Source organism: Stegodyphus dumicola, chromosome X1 (genome assembly GCF_044657685.1).
Source record: "Stegodyphus dumicola isolate Sdum_Otavi_A_Nest chromosome X1, ASM4465768v1".
Classification (NCBI taxonomy): Eukaryota; Metazoa; Arthropoda; class Arachnida; order Araneae; family Eresidae; genus Stegodyphus; species Stegodyphus dumicola.
The window spans coordinates 90,661,358-90,675,411 of NC_140780.1; the positions used below are offsets into that span (position 1 = coordinate 90,661,358).

At 32.2% G+C, this 14,054-nt stretch overlaps 1 long non-coding RNA gene across 2 annotated transcripts in view; it reads left to right on the top strand.

Moving 5' to 3' along the window:
* LOC146993213 (uncharacterized) overlaps positions 1–8,465 on the top strand; it is a 30,430-nt gene extending 21,965 nt beyond the window's left edge. The window contains exon 4 of one of the 2 annotated variants that reach the window (XR_015038372.1): positions 8,085–8,465. This is a non-coding gene — a long non-coding RNA (uncharacterized LOC146993213). The other variant, XR_015038371.1, reaches the window with a different exon arrangement.
* Positions 8,466–14,054: the final 5,589 nt, after the last annotated feature.

The following is a 14,054-nucleotide window of genomic DNA, read 5'->3' on the forward strand; positions in this document are numbered from 1 at the left end:
TGTAAGTAACATGTACCTTTTTAAGTACATGTACCTTCATCCTGAAATATGCCCAATTAATTAAAGCAATGTATAAAAAGCACACAAATCCAATTATAAAATACCAGGGGTATTTTATGAATAATTGTTTTTCGGAAGTGCTTCAGAGTCACCTGATGTCTCATGTGTTCTGCCAATGAAACTGTGCATGTTTTCTGAGTGAAGACCAGAATTCAGCACTGCAGCATTAGTTTATAAAGTTTATGTTGCACGTTTAAAACTTCCATTTCAACAATAATTATACTTTTGTAGTGTTTATTGTTCTTTCGGAAACCAAGACTTTAATGTGTTTTGAAAACTCTTAATTCTTTTGCTGTAGAAAGTGCTTGAAAGCCAGTGCATACACCATGGATAAATTTAGGGAAATGGGTAAGTTTACAGACATTAAATTTGCAGTAGATTAATTAAAAATAAATTTCACAGGTTCCTGTTCTTGCATAAAAGTATGGGCAACTTTTTAAAAATCCCATGTTCACTTGTTTTCAGGATGTCTGAAAACTGTACAAACTTTGAGGGAAGTTCAAGGCCATTAATATGAACCGTATCGATATAGGAAAGTATGATCAGAGAAACTACTCATATGAGTTAGAAGAGGCAGAAAGGCACAGCAAGAATACATTGCTGAAAAGAGTGTAAAGTGCTTTATTTGGTGAAACCTAAACGCACAAAAGCTGGTAGTGGTAAATTGCGGTTTCACAAGAGGTGTTCAAAGCTCTAACCATTTGTAGTGAGTCTTGCCTGACACCATCACTTCATGGATTGCTGAACATTATCAAGGGTACCTGTAGTTCTGCTGATAACTCTTATTAGCTACAAAAACGTAATTTTTGCATGAGAGCCTTGCCAATGGGCATTTCGTGTACAGTGTTCAGGTAAAAGTAGGAGGCCATGTGATGCATTTTCGATGCCTAGGCCATTGATGTGTTAGATCAGGTTTAGATATATACATCAATGGCATAATGAGATGGAATTTCTGTTGTGTTAGAACCACAATTAATAATGAACATTCATGGAAACATCATTCAGGAAATCAGGCAGAACCTTATCCGGAAAAGTGCGATAGGCATAGGTCAACTAAAAAATCACCATACCCACCCACACATTTAACAGTGAAAGAATGTAGGATTTCCTGGTCTCGCATATGCACCTTGCAGAATGAATACTTCTTCATGGAAAAACTATGTATCATCCAAAGATATAACTCAAGTTGGGAATTTCTGGTACCCAAAATTTGCTGCACAAATCACTCTGCATATCTTGTACGTTGCAGATAAGCTTCTGTTTGCAATAACTGGATTCGCTGCTCGTAAAATGAATGTAAGGCTGTGGCATGTACATGCAGTTGTTGGATCAGCAGCTGCACAAATGCTTGTGCCTGGATTACTGACCATATTATGCATCACTTTGATCAGTATCATGGCTTACAGTGCTGGTTGTCAATTCCTAGGACCTGATTTTGAGCCTAGAGAAGGCTTGGATATTTAAAAGTATATGATGTTTGTGCAGCGTGAAAGAGATTTAAAAAATACTTGCAGGTCTGAAGACCTTGAGATGCTCAGTAATGGGGGGCCCTCAGATCCATCCCTCGAGGTGTTGTCTATCAAAACTGGGCAGCTGTAAGTAAATGCAATGGGATTATACCTTTAAAACTACTGAAGCTGTGGTGTCGTGGAAAATTCTTCATGTCCTGTTTTGCCCACAGCATGCAGTCCGTCCTGTTCCATGATGGGAGTTTGAGGTCAATTGTGGCTGCCTGATATTCTGCATCTTCATCCTGGAAGATGCATGCTAACACTGGTTCTGATGAAAATGTGCAAATATTTAGCATTGTGGTACATGTCTGGTTGGCTTTCTTTCTTGATACATTCTTATGATGGTGTATACACTCGGGTAACCTATACTCAGAGTATGTTTATGAATTCCAACTTAGCATTTTTGAAACAATGTTTGTTTTCTTTATGATGCTGCAAGCTGTAATGAGGAAGCTCTAGGTGCCAGTCTGAAGTGCTGGCATATGGCATCACCTGTCTGTTGCCAATCTTTCTTTTGAACCTGTGAATATGGTTTGTATCAGTATTCCCTACCATCGTTCAACATTTGTATGTGAAGTTTTGATACAATCGGTGTATCTGTTGTGTGTGCGTGCATTTTTGCGATTAATCACTGTTTCATTGAAGATATTTTATATAAACATAATAAAAATTTGTCTAAGAGCATTGTAAATTATATGTAACTATGTGGCTGTTATCATAGTTATAGTTTAATAAGTTGGAAAAATATCTAAACTCCTTATAATGTTTTCTCTAAATAATTGTATTCTTAAGAGAAAAAAAAAAAAAAAAACTGTAATTAGATTTCAAATTAATGTGTTTTTCTGAGTCTGATGTAGAACTAGTGATCTCAACTCATCATTCCAGTGAGTGCTTTCACTTTTGTAATAAACAAATTATGTTGATTTTTTTCTTTTTATATTCAGTAGCTGAAATTTTGTGTACAAAATGGTTCAAAAGGTCTCAAACTTTCTCTAATGGCAGATTTATAATTATAAAACAAATAATTTTTACGTAGGAATATGTAGCCCCAAAGGTAGAATCTATGTACAGAAGAGCTTTGCTTGCCTGAAACTTTAGATTGTGATAGGTCATTTGAATCTTGGATTGCTGCTGGGCAGAAAAGGTTTTTTTTGTTGAACATCCAACTTGTTCTCACTAATTTCTTCCTCCGGGTTAAGTAAAAAAAAACCTTGCCTATGTGAACCTTGTGTCCTCTAGATATATAGTGATATGATTAGCAAAATCTTGGCATGTTTCTGCTTGTTACATAACCTTGCAAACTGTGTTGATATTTAAAAGATAAATATAATTATTGTAAATAGCGTGTATCCTTTATTTTATTGAAACAAATCAAAAGCAACAACAATAAGTCAAGTTATACTTTGTAATATATTCCAATTGAAATATTTTGCTGTAAAGCTCCACTCAGTGCAGTTTTAACATTACATGCTAATATTGGGATTTTCTGAAACTGTATGCGTTATCAGTATAGCTGTTTGGTGTAGGATTTAAAATTGTGAAAGATCATTTAACACTTCTACTGAGTAGAAATGCTTAAGTATATTTTAAATTAAAACCACTGCTTGTTTATAATTTCAAAACCCCAAGAGTATTGAAGGGAATTCCAAAATTATCTGCGATTTGGGAGACCAATAAAAAATCTTAAATCTCTATAAAAAATTTTTGCAGAATTGGTTTATCGAACATTTTTGCCTATTTTTTAAATGTTAGTGTGGATTTAAAAAACTTTAAACAAAAGCTTTATTTTTGATTGATAATGCTTCAAGTCATTCAACACATTTGTGCGACATAGCAGCATGCATTCCAGTAGAAATGCTTTTTAATTTGTAGAAATTAAATTAATTTAGATATTTCTAGTAGAAATGGTTTCTAATACTTTTTTGCATGCATTCCAGTAAAAATGGTTGCTTCCAGAGACAATTTTGTTAATCCAACGAACAGTTCAAGGCGTATTTTCAATGTTTAAAGCTTGTTATCTGTGGTGGACATTCCAACAACTGGCTGATAAAACTAGTGGAAAAAGTAAATAACCCATTAGAGATTTTTGGAACCATTACAATGTCATGGACACTTACTTTGGGCAACATCAGTCTTTCCTGAAATGAGGTGATTAAGAGCTATTTGAAAAGAGTATAGAAAAATATATGGCCAGCATTAAGCAAAGATGTTGACACGAGATAATTTTTTGTTGATGTCAATGAAATGGTCAAGCTAGCTAATGAAATATGTTGGCTAATATAAATATCCAAGATATATTGAGGAATTAGTGCAAGTTATGACTAATGAAGGTCTTTCTAATAATGATCTTAAAAAATAAATCAAGAAATGCAAGAAGATGACAGAATTAGTATTTCTGAAGATGATGAACAAAAGAAACTTTCAATGGATTTTCTAAAAAAAAAAAAAAAAAAAAAGTTTAGCTGCTGAGATGGAAATTATGAATCAGTTTATGCAAAATAATTTAAATTTTGATAGAAGCCCAAAATGTCATTGATGTGATATCTTGCTATCAACATCTAATTGCTGAATGAAACAGGAAAAGACAAATGCAGCAAAAGATGACTTTGTCAAATGAGGAATAACTTTCCGTATCATAAACGTAACTTCTTTACTCTTTTTATATTTTCATGCATGTTTTATGTATAAAGATTGATATTAGCAATAAATTAATGCTGTAAATAAATTAAATCTTTAATGTAATAAAAGAGTATTTAAATATAAATGTTATAAAAAAAAAAAAAAAAAAAAAACTAACATTTTCTTAGTCTCTCATCTGTGTTATTACATGTTAAGATTACCTTGTTCAATGCTGTTTCATGTAGTGCTGCATTTTACTGGAACGTATCCTCCATGTTAAGCGGGATCTTAACTGTACCTTCAGTAATTTATAGTATTGCAGCTTGCTTTGATGTCAAATTCATTTAATGTTGCAAAACAAGCTAATCATATCATTTTGAAAAAATGTTGTTAAATTGCATCATTATGTGTAATATAATTGAAGTTTTAAATTGTAAATTTCATTGTGTTTCTGTTGTTTGAAAGTGTTTATTAGCTGCTGTTCTTGTAACTTGCACTTGAGGAATGTGAGTTTACATTTCAGTTATTAAAATGTTGGCCAGAAATTACTTCTCATTTGCTTATCAACCATTTTCATGTAATATTATTGATTGCAAATAGCAAGTTAAGTATAAACTGTAAGACAATACTAATTTGTTTTCTCTGCTATGGTAATATAAATCTCGTTTAAGGAAATGATAGAGTGGAAGAAATGTGAATTATTTCAGAGTTGCAGTAAGAAAAAATGCAGACTGCAGTGTCGAACACCTTTATTGTTATAAGAATTGCAGCTATATAATTATTAAATACACTCATGTCCATAAATTAAGGATAATTCGGAGTCACGCGGAAATCGAACTCTAAAATAAATATATCACCTGTAAAATCACTACACACATCTTGAAGAATCATATGCAAATTTCAGGAAGTAAGCAGATGACACCTATGGTACGTCACAATGACGAGAGTGTAAGAGAGTGATATGTATGGAATACAGGCAAAGAAGTAAACTTGTTCGCAGGCGCTTTATAAGCAATTCAGTGCAATAACCGAATAGTTATGACACAAAGGACACATTTGGATGATTTTTTACGTGGTAGAATTATCAGCCGTCTGAAATGTTGGCATACCCAACTGGAATTATCAGACGAACTTGGAATTGCCCAGAGTGCCATCTCCAGGCTTTGGCAATGATTCCAAGATGATGGTAATGTGAGCAGACGTTACAGCACAGGTCGCCCCAGAGTTACAACGCCGAATGAGGACCGGTATTTGGCAGTTACTGCCAAAAGAAGCAGGCGGAGCACAGCCTCAGTCCTGTCTCGCCAGCTCTCTTCAGCCACTGGTACGACAATTTCAAGGCAGAACGTGTACAGACGCTTAGGGCAGATTGGTCTATATGCTCGTAGACCTGTCAGATGCGTTCCACTTACTGCAACTCGCTATCGCCTGCGGTTAGCCTGAAGTAGAGAGCATGCATTGTGGACACCCCAACAGTGGGCTTGTTTGATGTTTTCTGACAAGTCCAGGTTTAGCTTGCAGTCTGATTCTCGCCGGACTTTCACATGGAAAGCTCCAGGTACCTGTTACCACCAAGAAAACATCATTGAACTACACCGTTAGGGTGCTGCAGGAGTGCTCGTTTGGGGTGGAATTATTCTGGGTTCCAGAACTAACCTGCATGTTCAAATTGGAACCATGACAAGCCAAATCTATCGGGATATCATTCTGGAACAACATGTACATTTGCTTCGGGGCGCCATGGGCGCACAATTTGTGTTTATGGATGACAACGCCCGTCCTCACCGTGCAAACATCGTAAGCGAATGCCTTCAGTCAGAGGATATCACCCGTATGGACTGGCCAGCATTCTCACCGGACTTGAATCCAGTAGAGCATGTGTGGGACATGCTTGGCCGACGAGTTGCAGCCCGTCAACCTCCTCCTACATGTCTACCGGAACTTCGGAGAGCATTGCTTTTTGAGTGGTGTAATATCCCCCAAGATCAAATCGATAATTTGATACTCAGCACCTAGGTACGTGCCATGTACGGTCTGTATTGCATCGTCTGGGAGACATACAATGTATTAACAATCATACCAACCATGTAATATTGGTTTTTTTTAAATAGTTTCTTTTTGTAATTTGCTCCAGGGAGAAAAAATCGCTAATTTTTTTAATAATATCAAACATATAGCATCTTTATTTGCTCTTTACCTATTGTTTAATAAATAAGCTTTACAAATAAGTCGAATTTTTTTTGCTTCTAACTCTTCCTTTGCCTGATTTTGCATTATCCTTAATTTATGGACATGAGTGTATATTCTGCTAATATGAAGATGAGGAACTGGGTGCAAGAAGTGATGATTTGAATGATTAATTTTAAAGAATGCAATGAAAGCTAGTGATCAGATTTTGCAGGTAGGGAATGAATGCAGCTTGTGCTGAATTTTATCACTGACATTTAATAAACATATGAAGGAATGCATTGTGTAAATTTCTCCAACAGCTCTTGTAGATGATGTTAAGAAATAAGACTTAATGTTTGATACATAAATGTTTAAATATTAAGCCTTTTTTTAGTTTAACTTTGTTTTTAATTTTTATTTACTTGTTTTTCAAAATGAATGGGAATTAATGTACTTTATGGCAAAAAACATGCTTAAAAAGTCATTAGTTTTCATGCAAAAGAGAAAGGATAGAAAATCACAACATTTTAATTAGAAGAAACATTTATTATTAAATTATTTTTCTTCTTTTCTTTTAAACCTCATTTTGATTATATAATTCATCTTAAACACTTTTTCACTTTGTAAAATGTTAGCCTGATTGTTTGCATTTTCCTAAATTTTAAAATCAAGCTTTAGATAATTGGGGCACTTTTTAATTAGATCAGTATGTTCTGAAGTGTCTCATTTACAAGAATTAGCAATTTCTGTACACATAATTATTACTGGCAGAATTTTTTATACATGTAATTTTTTACATATCTATTATGTAAATTTAAATGTGTCCATATATGTGTATCTTTTTTAATTATTCTATATTAAGTTTTAATAAATTGCAAAAAATGTTCACATATTAATTTGTAATATTTAATTAACTGAAAGGTGATGAACATAATTCTGCTAGGAACGTATTGAATTTAATGGTGAAGATCTGACCTGTGTTAAAAATGGCTTTGTGTAATAAATTATTAATCAAAGTGTTTTTTTCATTTGACTTTTGATTAAATATTTTCTTTATTAGAAAATAGAAATGGATTGTGTACTTTTTAAGCATTCTCATTGTCAGATGAATGAAACTGCTAACATAAAGTTTATGTGTTATAGAAAAATACATGTAGTTATTTAGAAATTAGTGCAATATAGTAAATCAGTATTTATTAAGAGGAGCTAAAATTTGCTAATGATTTAAAGTGTACATATAAATATGTTAGAAAAGTGACAATCATTATTGTGGTTCTGTGTTTCACCAGTTGCACTTCTTATTTAAAAAGCATTTTAAATCAAAATTATTTAGTTTAATGCCATTTCTTAGGAAGGTTATTTTCTTCTTTATTAGCAACTTTTAGATTCTCTGTTATTGACTTTAATTAAAATAAAGCTGCGGGAAAAATCCCATTTAATTCTCAATTTGAACAGACCTATGAAAGAGTCCGGTTTAATTGTAAATCTATTTAATGGATTAAGACGTAAATCATCTGGCCTTTTTAAATTTTGCTTCAAATAAAAATGGTGTTATTTTATAACATTTATTTTTGGTTAAATTCATTTTTTAATTAAAACGTTAAATTTCGGTATGCATTGCAGTTTAAATAAATCACTGATTTTTCTGTCACTGGAAACAAAATTATTATGCAAAATTCGGTATGCCTTGCAGTTTAAATAAATCACTGATCTTTCTGTCTCTAGAAACAAAACTATTATGCAGTATCTAAAAATGTAACATAAGAACGTTACATCAATCTTTAAAGGAAAACTGAGCTTACCAGTGGAACTCGTGTAAGCGCTGCAGAGTAGCAGTTTGACTCATATAGTGAACTCTTCAATTTTAACAAAGGAAAGGAAATAAAGCTGAAAATCTCAAGAACTGAATACCCGGATGTTTTCCATCATTTGAACTGTTTTGTTACTTCGAATTCGAATTAACGAGAATTTATTCAATGTCAGTTTTAGAAAGCCTTTTATAATTTAATTTATATTATAATAATATAAGTTAAATAATTGTTCATGTATGATAAATTTAATGCGTTTTGTAATAATTAAATAAATTATAATAGTAGTGTCAACTGACTCCACTTCCTTTTTCTTTACTTTTCTGTTCCCTGATACTATTTTCCTACTTGCGTAGGTATTTTCATTTTGCGTTAGTTCAGCTTTCGGTCATCAGATGGCAGCACTATTGTTTGTTTAGTGCAGAAATTTTCTTTCTTTTTTTTTTTTTTACCGAGTTACCTCATCCAAAGCTTATTATCAGTCTATTTCTGCTCCGAATATGGTATTCGTTATGTGTATTATGTGTGCCACGCACAGGTAATGAATATTATATTCCGGAAGGTCATTTTTCTCAAATTGCCGAAACTTACATTTTTTAATTTTTAAAATGACACGCACGTGTGCGTATGTTTTTAGTAATTCAAGAAATGTATCTGGAATGAATAACAATAGCTTTTCTTACGTCGTACTTCAGAAATGAGTTAGTATTAAAATTTGCGTGGAATTGTGTATTTATTTATTAATTTAAACTAAAATATTATCCGTTCAAAAAAATTCTCCGAAGAAAAATACATTATGCCGTAATACTGCTTTTAGTCACGAGTACACCAGTATGCTAGTTAAATAGCATTTTAGTTAAGCCCTGTTCACGATTTAGGGTAGAGCGTACACGATCCATTTTTGGAGGAGAATATCTGTGATACGACTGCAGACAGACATGCGTTCACACTAATGTGGTGCCTCTGCGTTTACTTCTGCCTGTAAATTATTTACATTTGTTACTACCAGATGTCACTGTATTGATAGATGATAGTTTCTAGTGGTATTTGAATTCAGTCTCTGGAAACCTTTATCCTGGTTATGAACCGTGAAATTAATGGAAAAGGATGCTAGTAATTTTTAGATATGTGAGTTTACAATACGGTAGTTATGTGAAGCGCTGTGATCGATAATAAGTTTATTTGTGCTAAAGTTATTTAAATGCCTTCTCTGCATTTCTAATGAACGTAAATATTTGTGAATAATGCATGTCTAAAGATTAAACTGTGCTGCTAAGGTAAAACGAAGAAAAAAAAAGTTAGTCATTTCAATAATTTAAAAAGAACTGATATGTAAAAAGTGCTGAGCAATTGCAACGAAAAATTCAATTGTTCTGTGATATTTCTTTAATTTTTCAATATATTCGATGGCTGTTGTGGGAAATTTGCATAGTGTAAAAAGTATATCCTGTGGTTCTCAATCGAAGGGATAGCAGCCAGTCTTTTATTTAGTTGTTCGGTATAATTTCTGAATATTGAAAAAAAAAAAAAAAAGTTTTGTTATTTATCAACATTTGCTATATTTTTTGTAGTTCATTTAATGAAAGTACTATAAAAATAATTAAAATCTTAATAAACGTATATGTATTTTTCCTGTTTTGGAAAGAAGAGGGAATGATTTTTAGCAATAATGAAAGGGATGCATGGAGCAAAAACAGGTAGAGAATCACTGTATTAGATATAGGGAGGCTCTAGGGAAGCTATATTAACGTTAATTCTTAAACACCATGGCTGGATTTTTATTAGAAGTATATAGTTAATGATTTAATGCGTGCCTTGCACAGTTATATTTTATGCATTCTGCATAAAATATAGTTTTTATTTTATAATCTTTAATTGAAAAAAAGTCTCTCTCCCGCTGAAAAAAATGCCACCACCGTGTAATATATTCATGAATGTTTTTTCAGTGATTTAAAAATATCATTTGTACGATGTAAAGAAGAAGTCCCGAAATATTTGCATTTTTATAAATGCGAAATGAAAACATGTCATAATTCTTAAAGAATTCGTACAAGAAGGTTTAACAAATTCTCACAAGAAAATTTTATATGGATAAATGATATAAATTATTAGATACAACTGTTGCAACACTGAGTAGAAAAAGTTAGCTATAATGCCCGGGGGGGACTTCACAAGCCTTCGGGATTCGAACTGATGACCTCAAAACTAAAGCTGCGCTATTAGATCTACCTCCACGGTATCAATGCAAATACAGATAGCCCTGAGATTTATTTTGCATGGACAAATAATTAGTTTTTAATCCAAATTTTTTGGTCTCATTAAAATGGGCTGTATTATTGACTCTAAACTAAAATTTCGATATATCGTTTTCATTGAAATTGAAGTAAGATTTAACACACATACGGTGACCACAGAAATTTTTACTCGGCTTTAATTTTCGTGAGCATAAGTCGTAGATATATATATCTCAAACCAGAAAAATGTGCTGAATAACGCAATATTCATGTTTTGGTATTTTTTAATTTAAAGAAAGCAACTTTATAAAAAATAATATATTTAACTTTCTGTACGGTCTTTTGGTCTCAGTACCTAGTTAGGAAAATTTTATATTTGTTCTAAAAGATCAAAACTTTTAGTTCCCATACTACAAAAATTGACTGAAATATTTAATTTTAAAATATGGGATATTTGACTTGGTCTGAGAGTTTATTTTCTAAATATGTAAAAATATTTCAAGGCTGATTTCTCTCTTAATTGCCATTCAAAGATATTATTTTGTGACTTACTAGTATGTAGCAATTTTTTAATTTGTAATTTTCTTACAATTAGTCTCATGAAAAAATTTTTACCCAAGTAATTTATAAGTTTTCAAACGTTAAAAATATGTTATTAATATTCTCATGAAGTTTTAGTAGATAATGATTTAATGCTTTAGATTCATTATCTAATGATCATGCAAAAATTCACTAAACTAGAAGTGTTTTTCATTTTTAATTCTTGCAAGTAATGTTACGGGTTCGCTTTCTGCTAGTGCTTCCTAAGAACATGATTCGCATTCGTATCTATAACAAGAGGTGACTTACCCCAGGGATAAATAGAAAGGGCTAGCTCATTTTTTTGTTCGACTCCTCGCCGACGCGAGCCTAATGGGGAAAGTTAACAGGCAGTAATCTGACGTCACTGTGATGCCACCTGTTCTGATTTCCCGCGTTTAAAACTAGTTTCATTCAGCTGCGAGACGATTTTCTAGAGGTTACATATCCCAAATTAATGTTAATCATATATATATCTGTTTTCTAATAATGTATATATTTAAAATAATTTATATATATGTAATTTTAGTCAGTTTTTATTTTAAATTCTATATTGTAAAGTGCTATTTACGTAATATGGCTTTTTGCGCTGTAGTAACTTTCCGTAGCACTTACAGAAGTACGAAAGGATGAGATATTTTATTTCATGGGACCAAAGGATCCAAATGAGGTTTTGCTTTTGACGAAAGAATGGATACACAAATGTCAAAGACAAGATTCTATTAATGCGAAGAGCGGAAAAATCTGCAGCGAACATTTTCTATGCAGTGTTTATGAAGATGATATGAAAAATCGCTTGTTTGGATAGCCACAAAAAGAAACTGTTGAAATGGAATGCTGTGCCGAAAGTAAATTATGATGACAATAATAAATCGAAATTGATGATGAATAGTAAATCAAATTTTAATGGTTTTGAAATAAAACTCACAAATGAAAATATAGATATTTTTGAATGCCCTAAGTTTAAGGATAAACAAGAATGCATTGATAATTTGAAGAACAAAATAATATCCTTAGAAAATTGTATTAAAGTATTGAAAAATAGATAAAAGAAAAATTTTAGAATGTTTGTTCAGCGGCAAAGAAGGTGGACGACATCTAGACAGAAATTGGTATCAGAAATTAAAATCTCAAATAACGAAATGTGGGGGAGGGGCACAAATCGGAGAATTACAAAAAATGTCTAAAGCCTATTTTTATAGAGACGCAAATTAATGCATTACTGAAAAAGAAGGAAAAAATCAGGTGGACTAGTGAAGATATTTCACGTTGCATTGTCATAAGAGCTCTGTCATCTTAAAGCTATGATTTTTGGAAAGAAAAAAAAATTAAGAAAAAACTGGAATATCTTTACCTAGTATTAGCAAATTAAAGAAATGGTGCGCTAAATTTTAGTGTAGTCCAAGAATTCAAAATAATGTTCTTACTCTAAAGAAGGAAAGAGGCGAATCTTTGTATTCTGTAGAAAAAATATGCGTTCTCAGTTTCGACGAAATGCATATAGATTGAAAACTCTGCTATGATTCTAAACTGGACCAAGTTCTCGGTTCTTTTCAAAATGTGCAGTTTGTTTTAATCAGAGGTCTCATTTCGCGCTCTGCCTCAAATTACTGAGAAACCACGTTTTAGATAAAGGATTTGTTTTAGAAGATGGAACTGTTTTAAATTTTGTTATTATTAAAGAGGTTTTAAATAGAGATTGAGAAGAAATCAAATTATGTCACAAACTAAAACCGAATTATTTAATGGTCAAGGGAAACGAGAGACAAAAAGTCACTCCAGAGAAAACATTATTTTCAAAAAGTACCGCAAAAGGTATACTCCACCCCACAGGAAATCAAAAAGCATCTGACTTCTATGAGTTAATCGATAATATCTTCGGTATTATGAATAGTACCAACAAGAATAACAAGTATTTAACAAACTAATTTTGTTAAGTACTTGTTAAAGTTATTCTTATTGTATCCTTTGTAACTAATTATTGATTAGATTTTGTGCTAGATTAGCATTCTAGATAAAATATAATAGTATAAAACATTAAAGTAATTGGCATAAAAAGACTTGCTTCCTTTACTCACACTTTTGAAAAATTAAATAGCTGTATTAGGTACACTGAGTAAAGTTATTTTGTCAAAATTAAGGTAACAATCTTACATACATTTATTTAATTGTAATATAGATGTAAGTATAAATTACAAAATTATTTTAAAAAATTATTATATTGAATCGGAAGAGAATTATAACAATGTAAAATTTACAATTAGGCAAAAAATCAAACGTAGGTTAGCAGAAATGTTGCCATATATGTCATATATGTTTAAAACTATGTCAATGTAAAATTGTTTTTTTGAGTAAATTTAAATAGCTGCTATTATAGTTATTTTAGAAGCAGTATAAAAATTCTCTCAGTTCACATGCAGATAAAGAAATGATTAGAAATAAAAGTTCATTAAATAAAAAACCTGCAAATAAAAATTGAAAAAAACCCACGGAACTTTATGTTAAAAAAGTAGCACATTTTATATATTATTTTAAAATTGAGTAAGTATTATTATTTTTTAATGGTTCAGTCTAAAATGCATAAAGCAGTAACATTGTCTCTTCCAAATTATAGCTGTCTCTTACACACAGCTCATTTCAAACGCTGGTTCAAAATCGCTAATTTTCAAGCTGTGAATTGCATCTGCGCGCTCAGTGTCATCATGACTACGTCATCACTTCTCACTTTCTGCTTCAGGGGGAAAAGCTCTATGAGCTAGCCCTTCTCTTCTAAGTCCTGGACTTACCCTCTATTTGCGTTTGCCTGTGGGTATGAATCACGTGATACACCCACCTGATCTAAATCTTCTGACATATTTTGTCGATCCTGCTAAAGTGGCAACGCTCGGAATGTCTGTTGGGTCATTTTAAACAAATACTTGTACGCAGTGTGAGAGGATCAGCACACGCGCTGATGCCCCGTCATCTTGTTGAATTGTGGTGGAAATCTTATGAACAGTGAGGACAAATTTTTGGCCATGTTGAAAGACAAAAGGACCGTGTTTGTGTTAATGTAAAATAGGGATGGCTGTCAG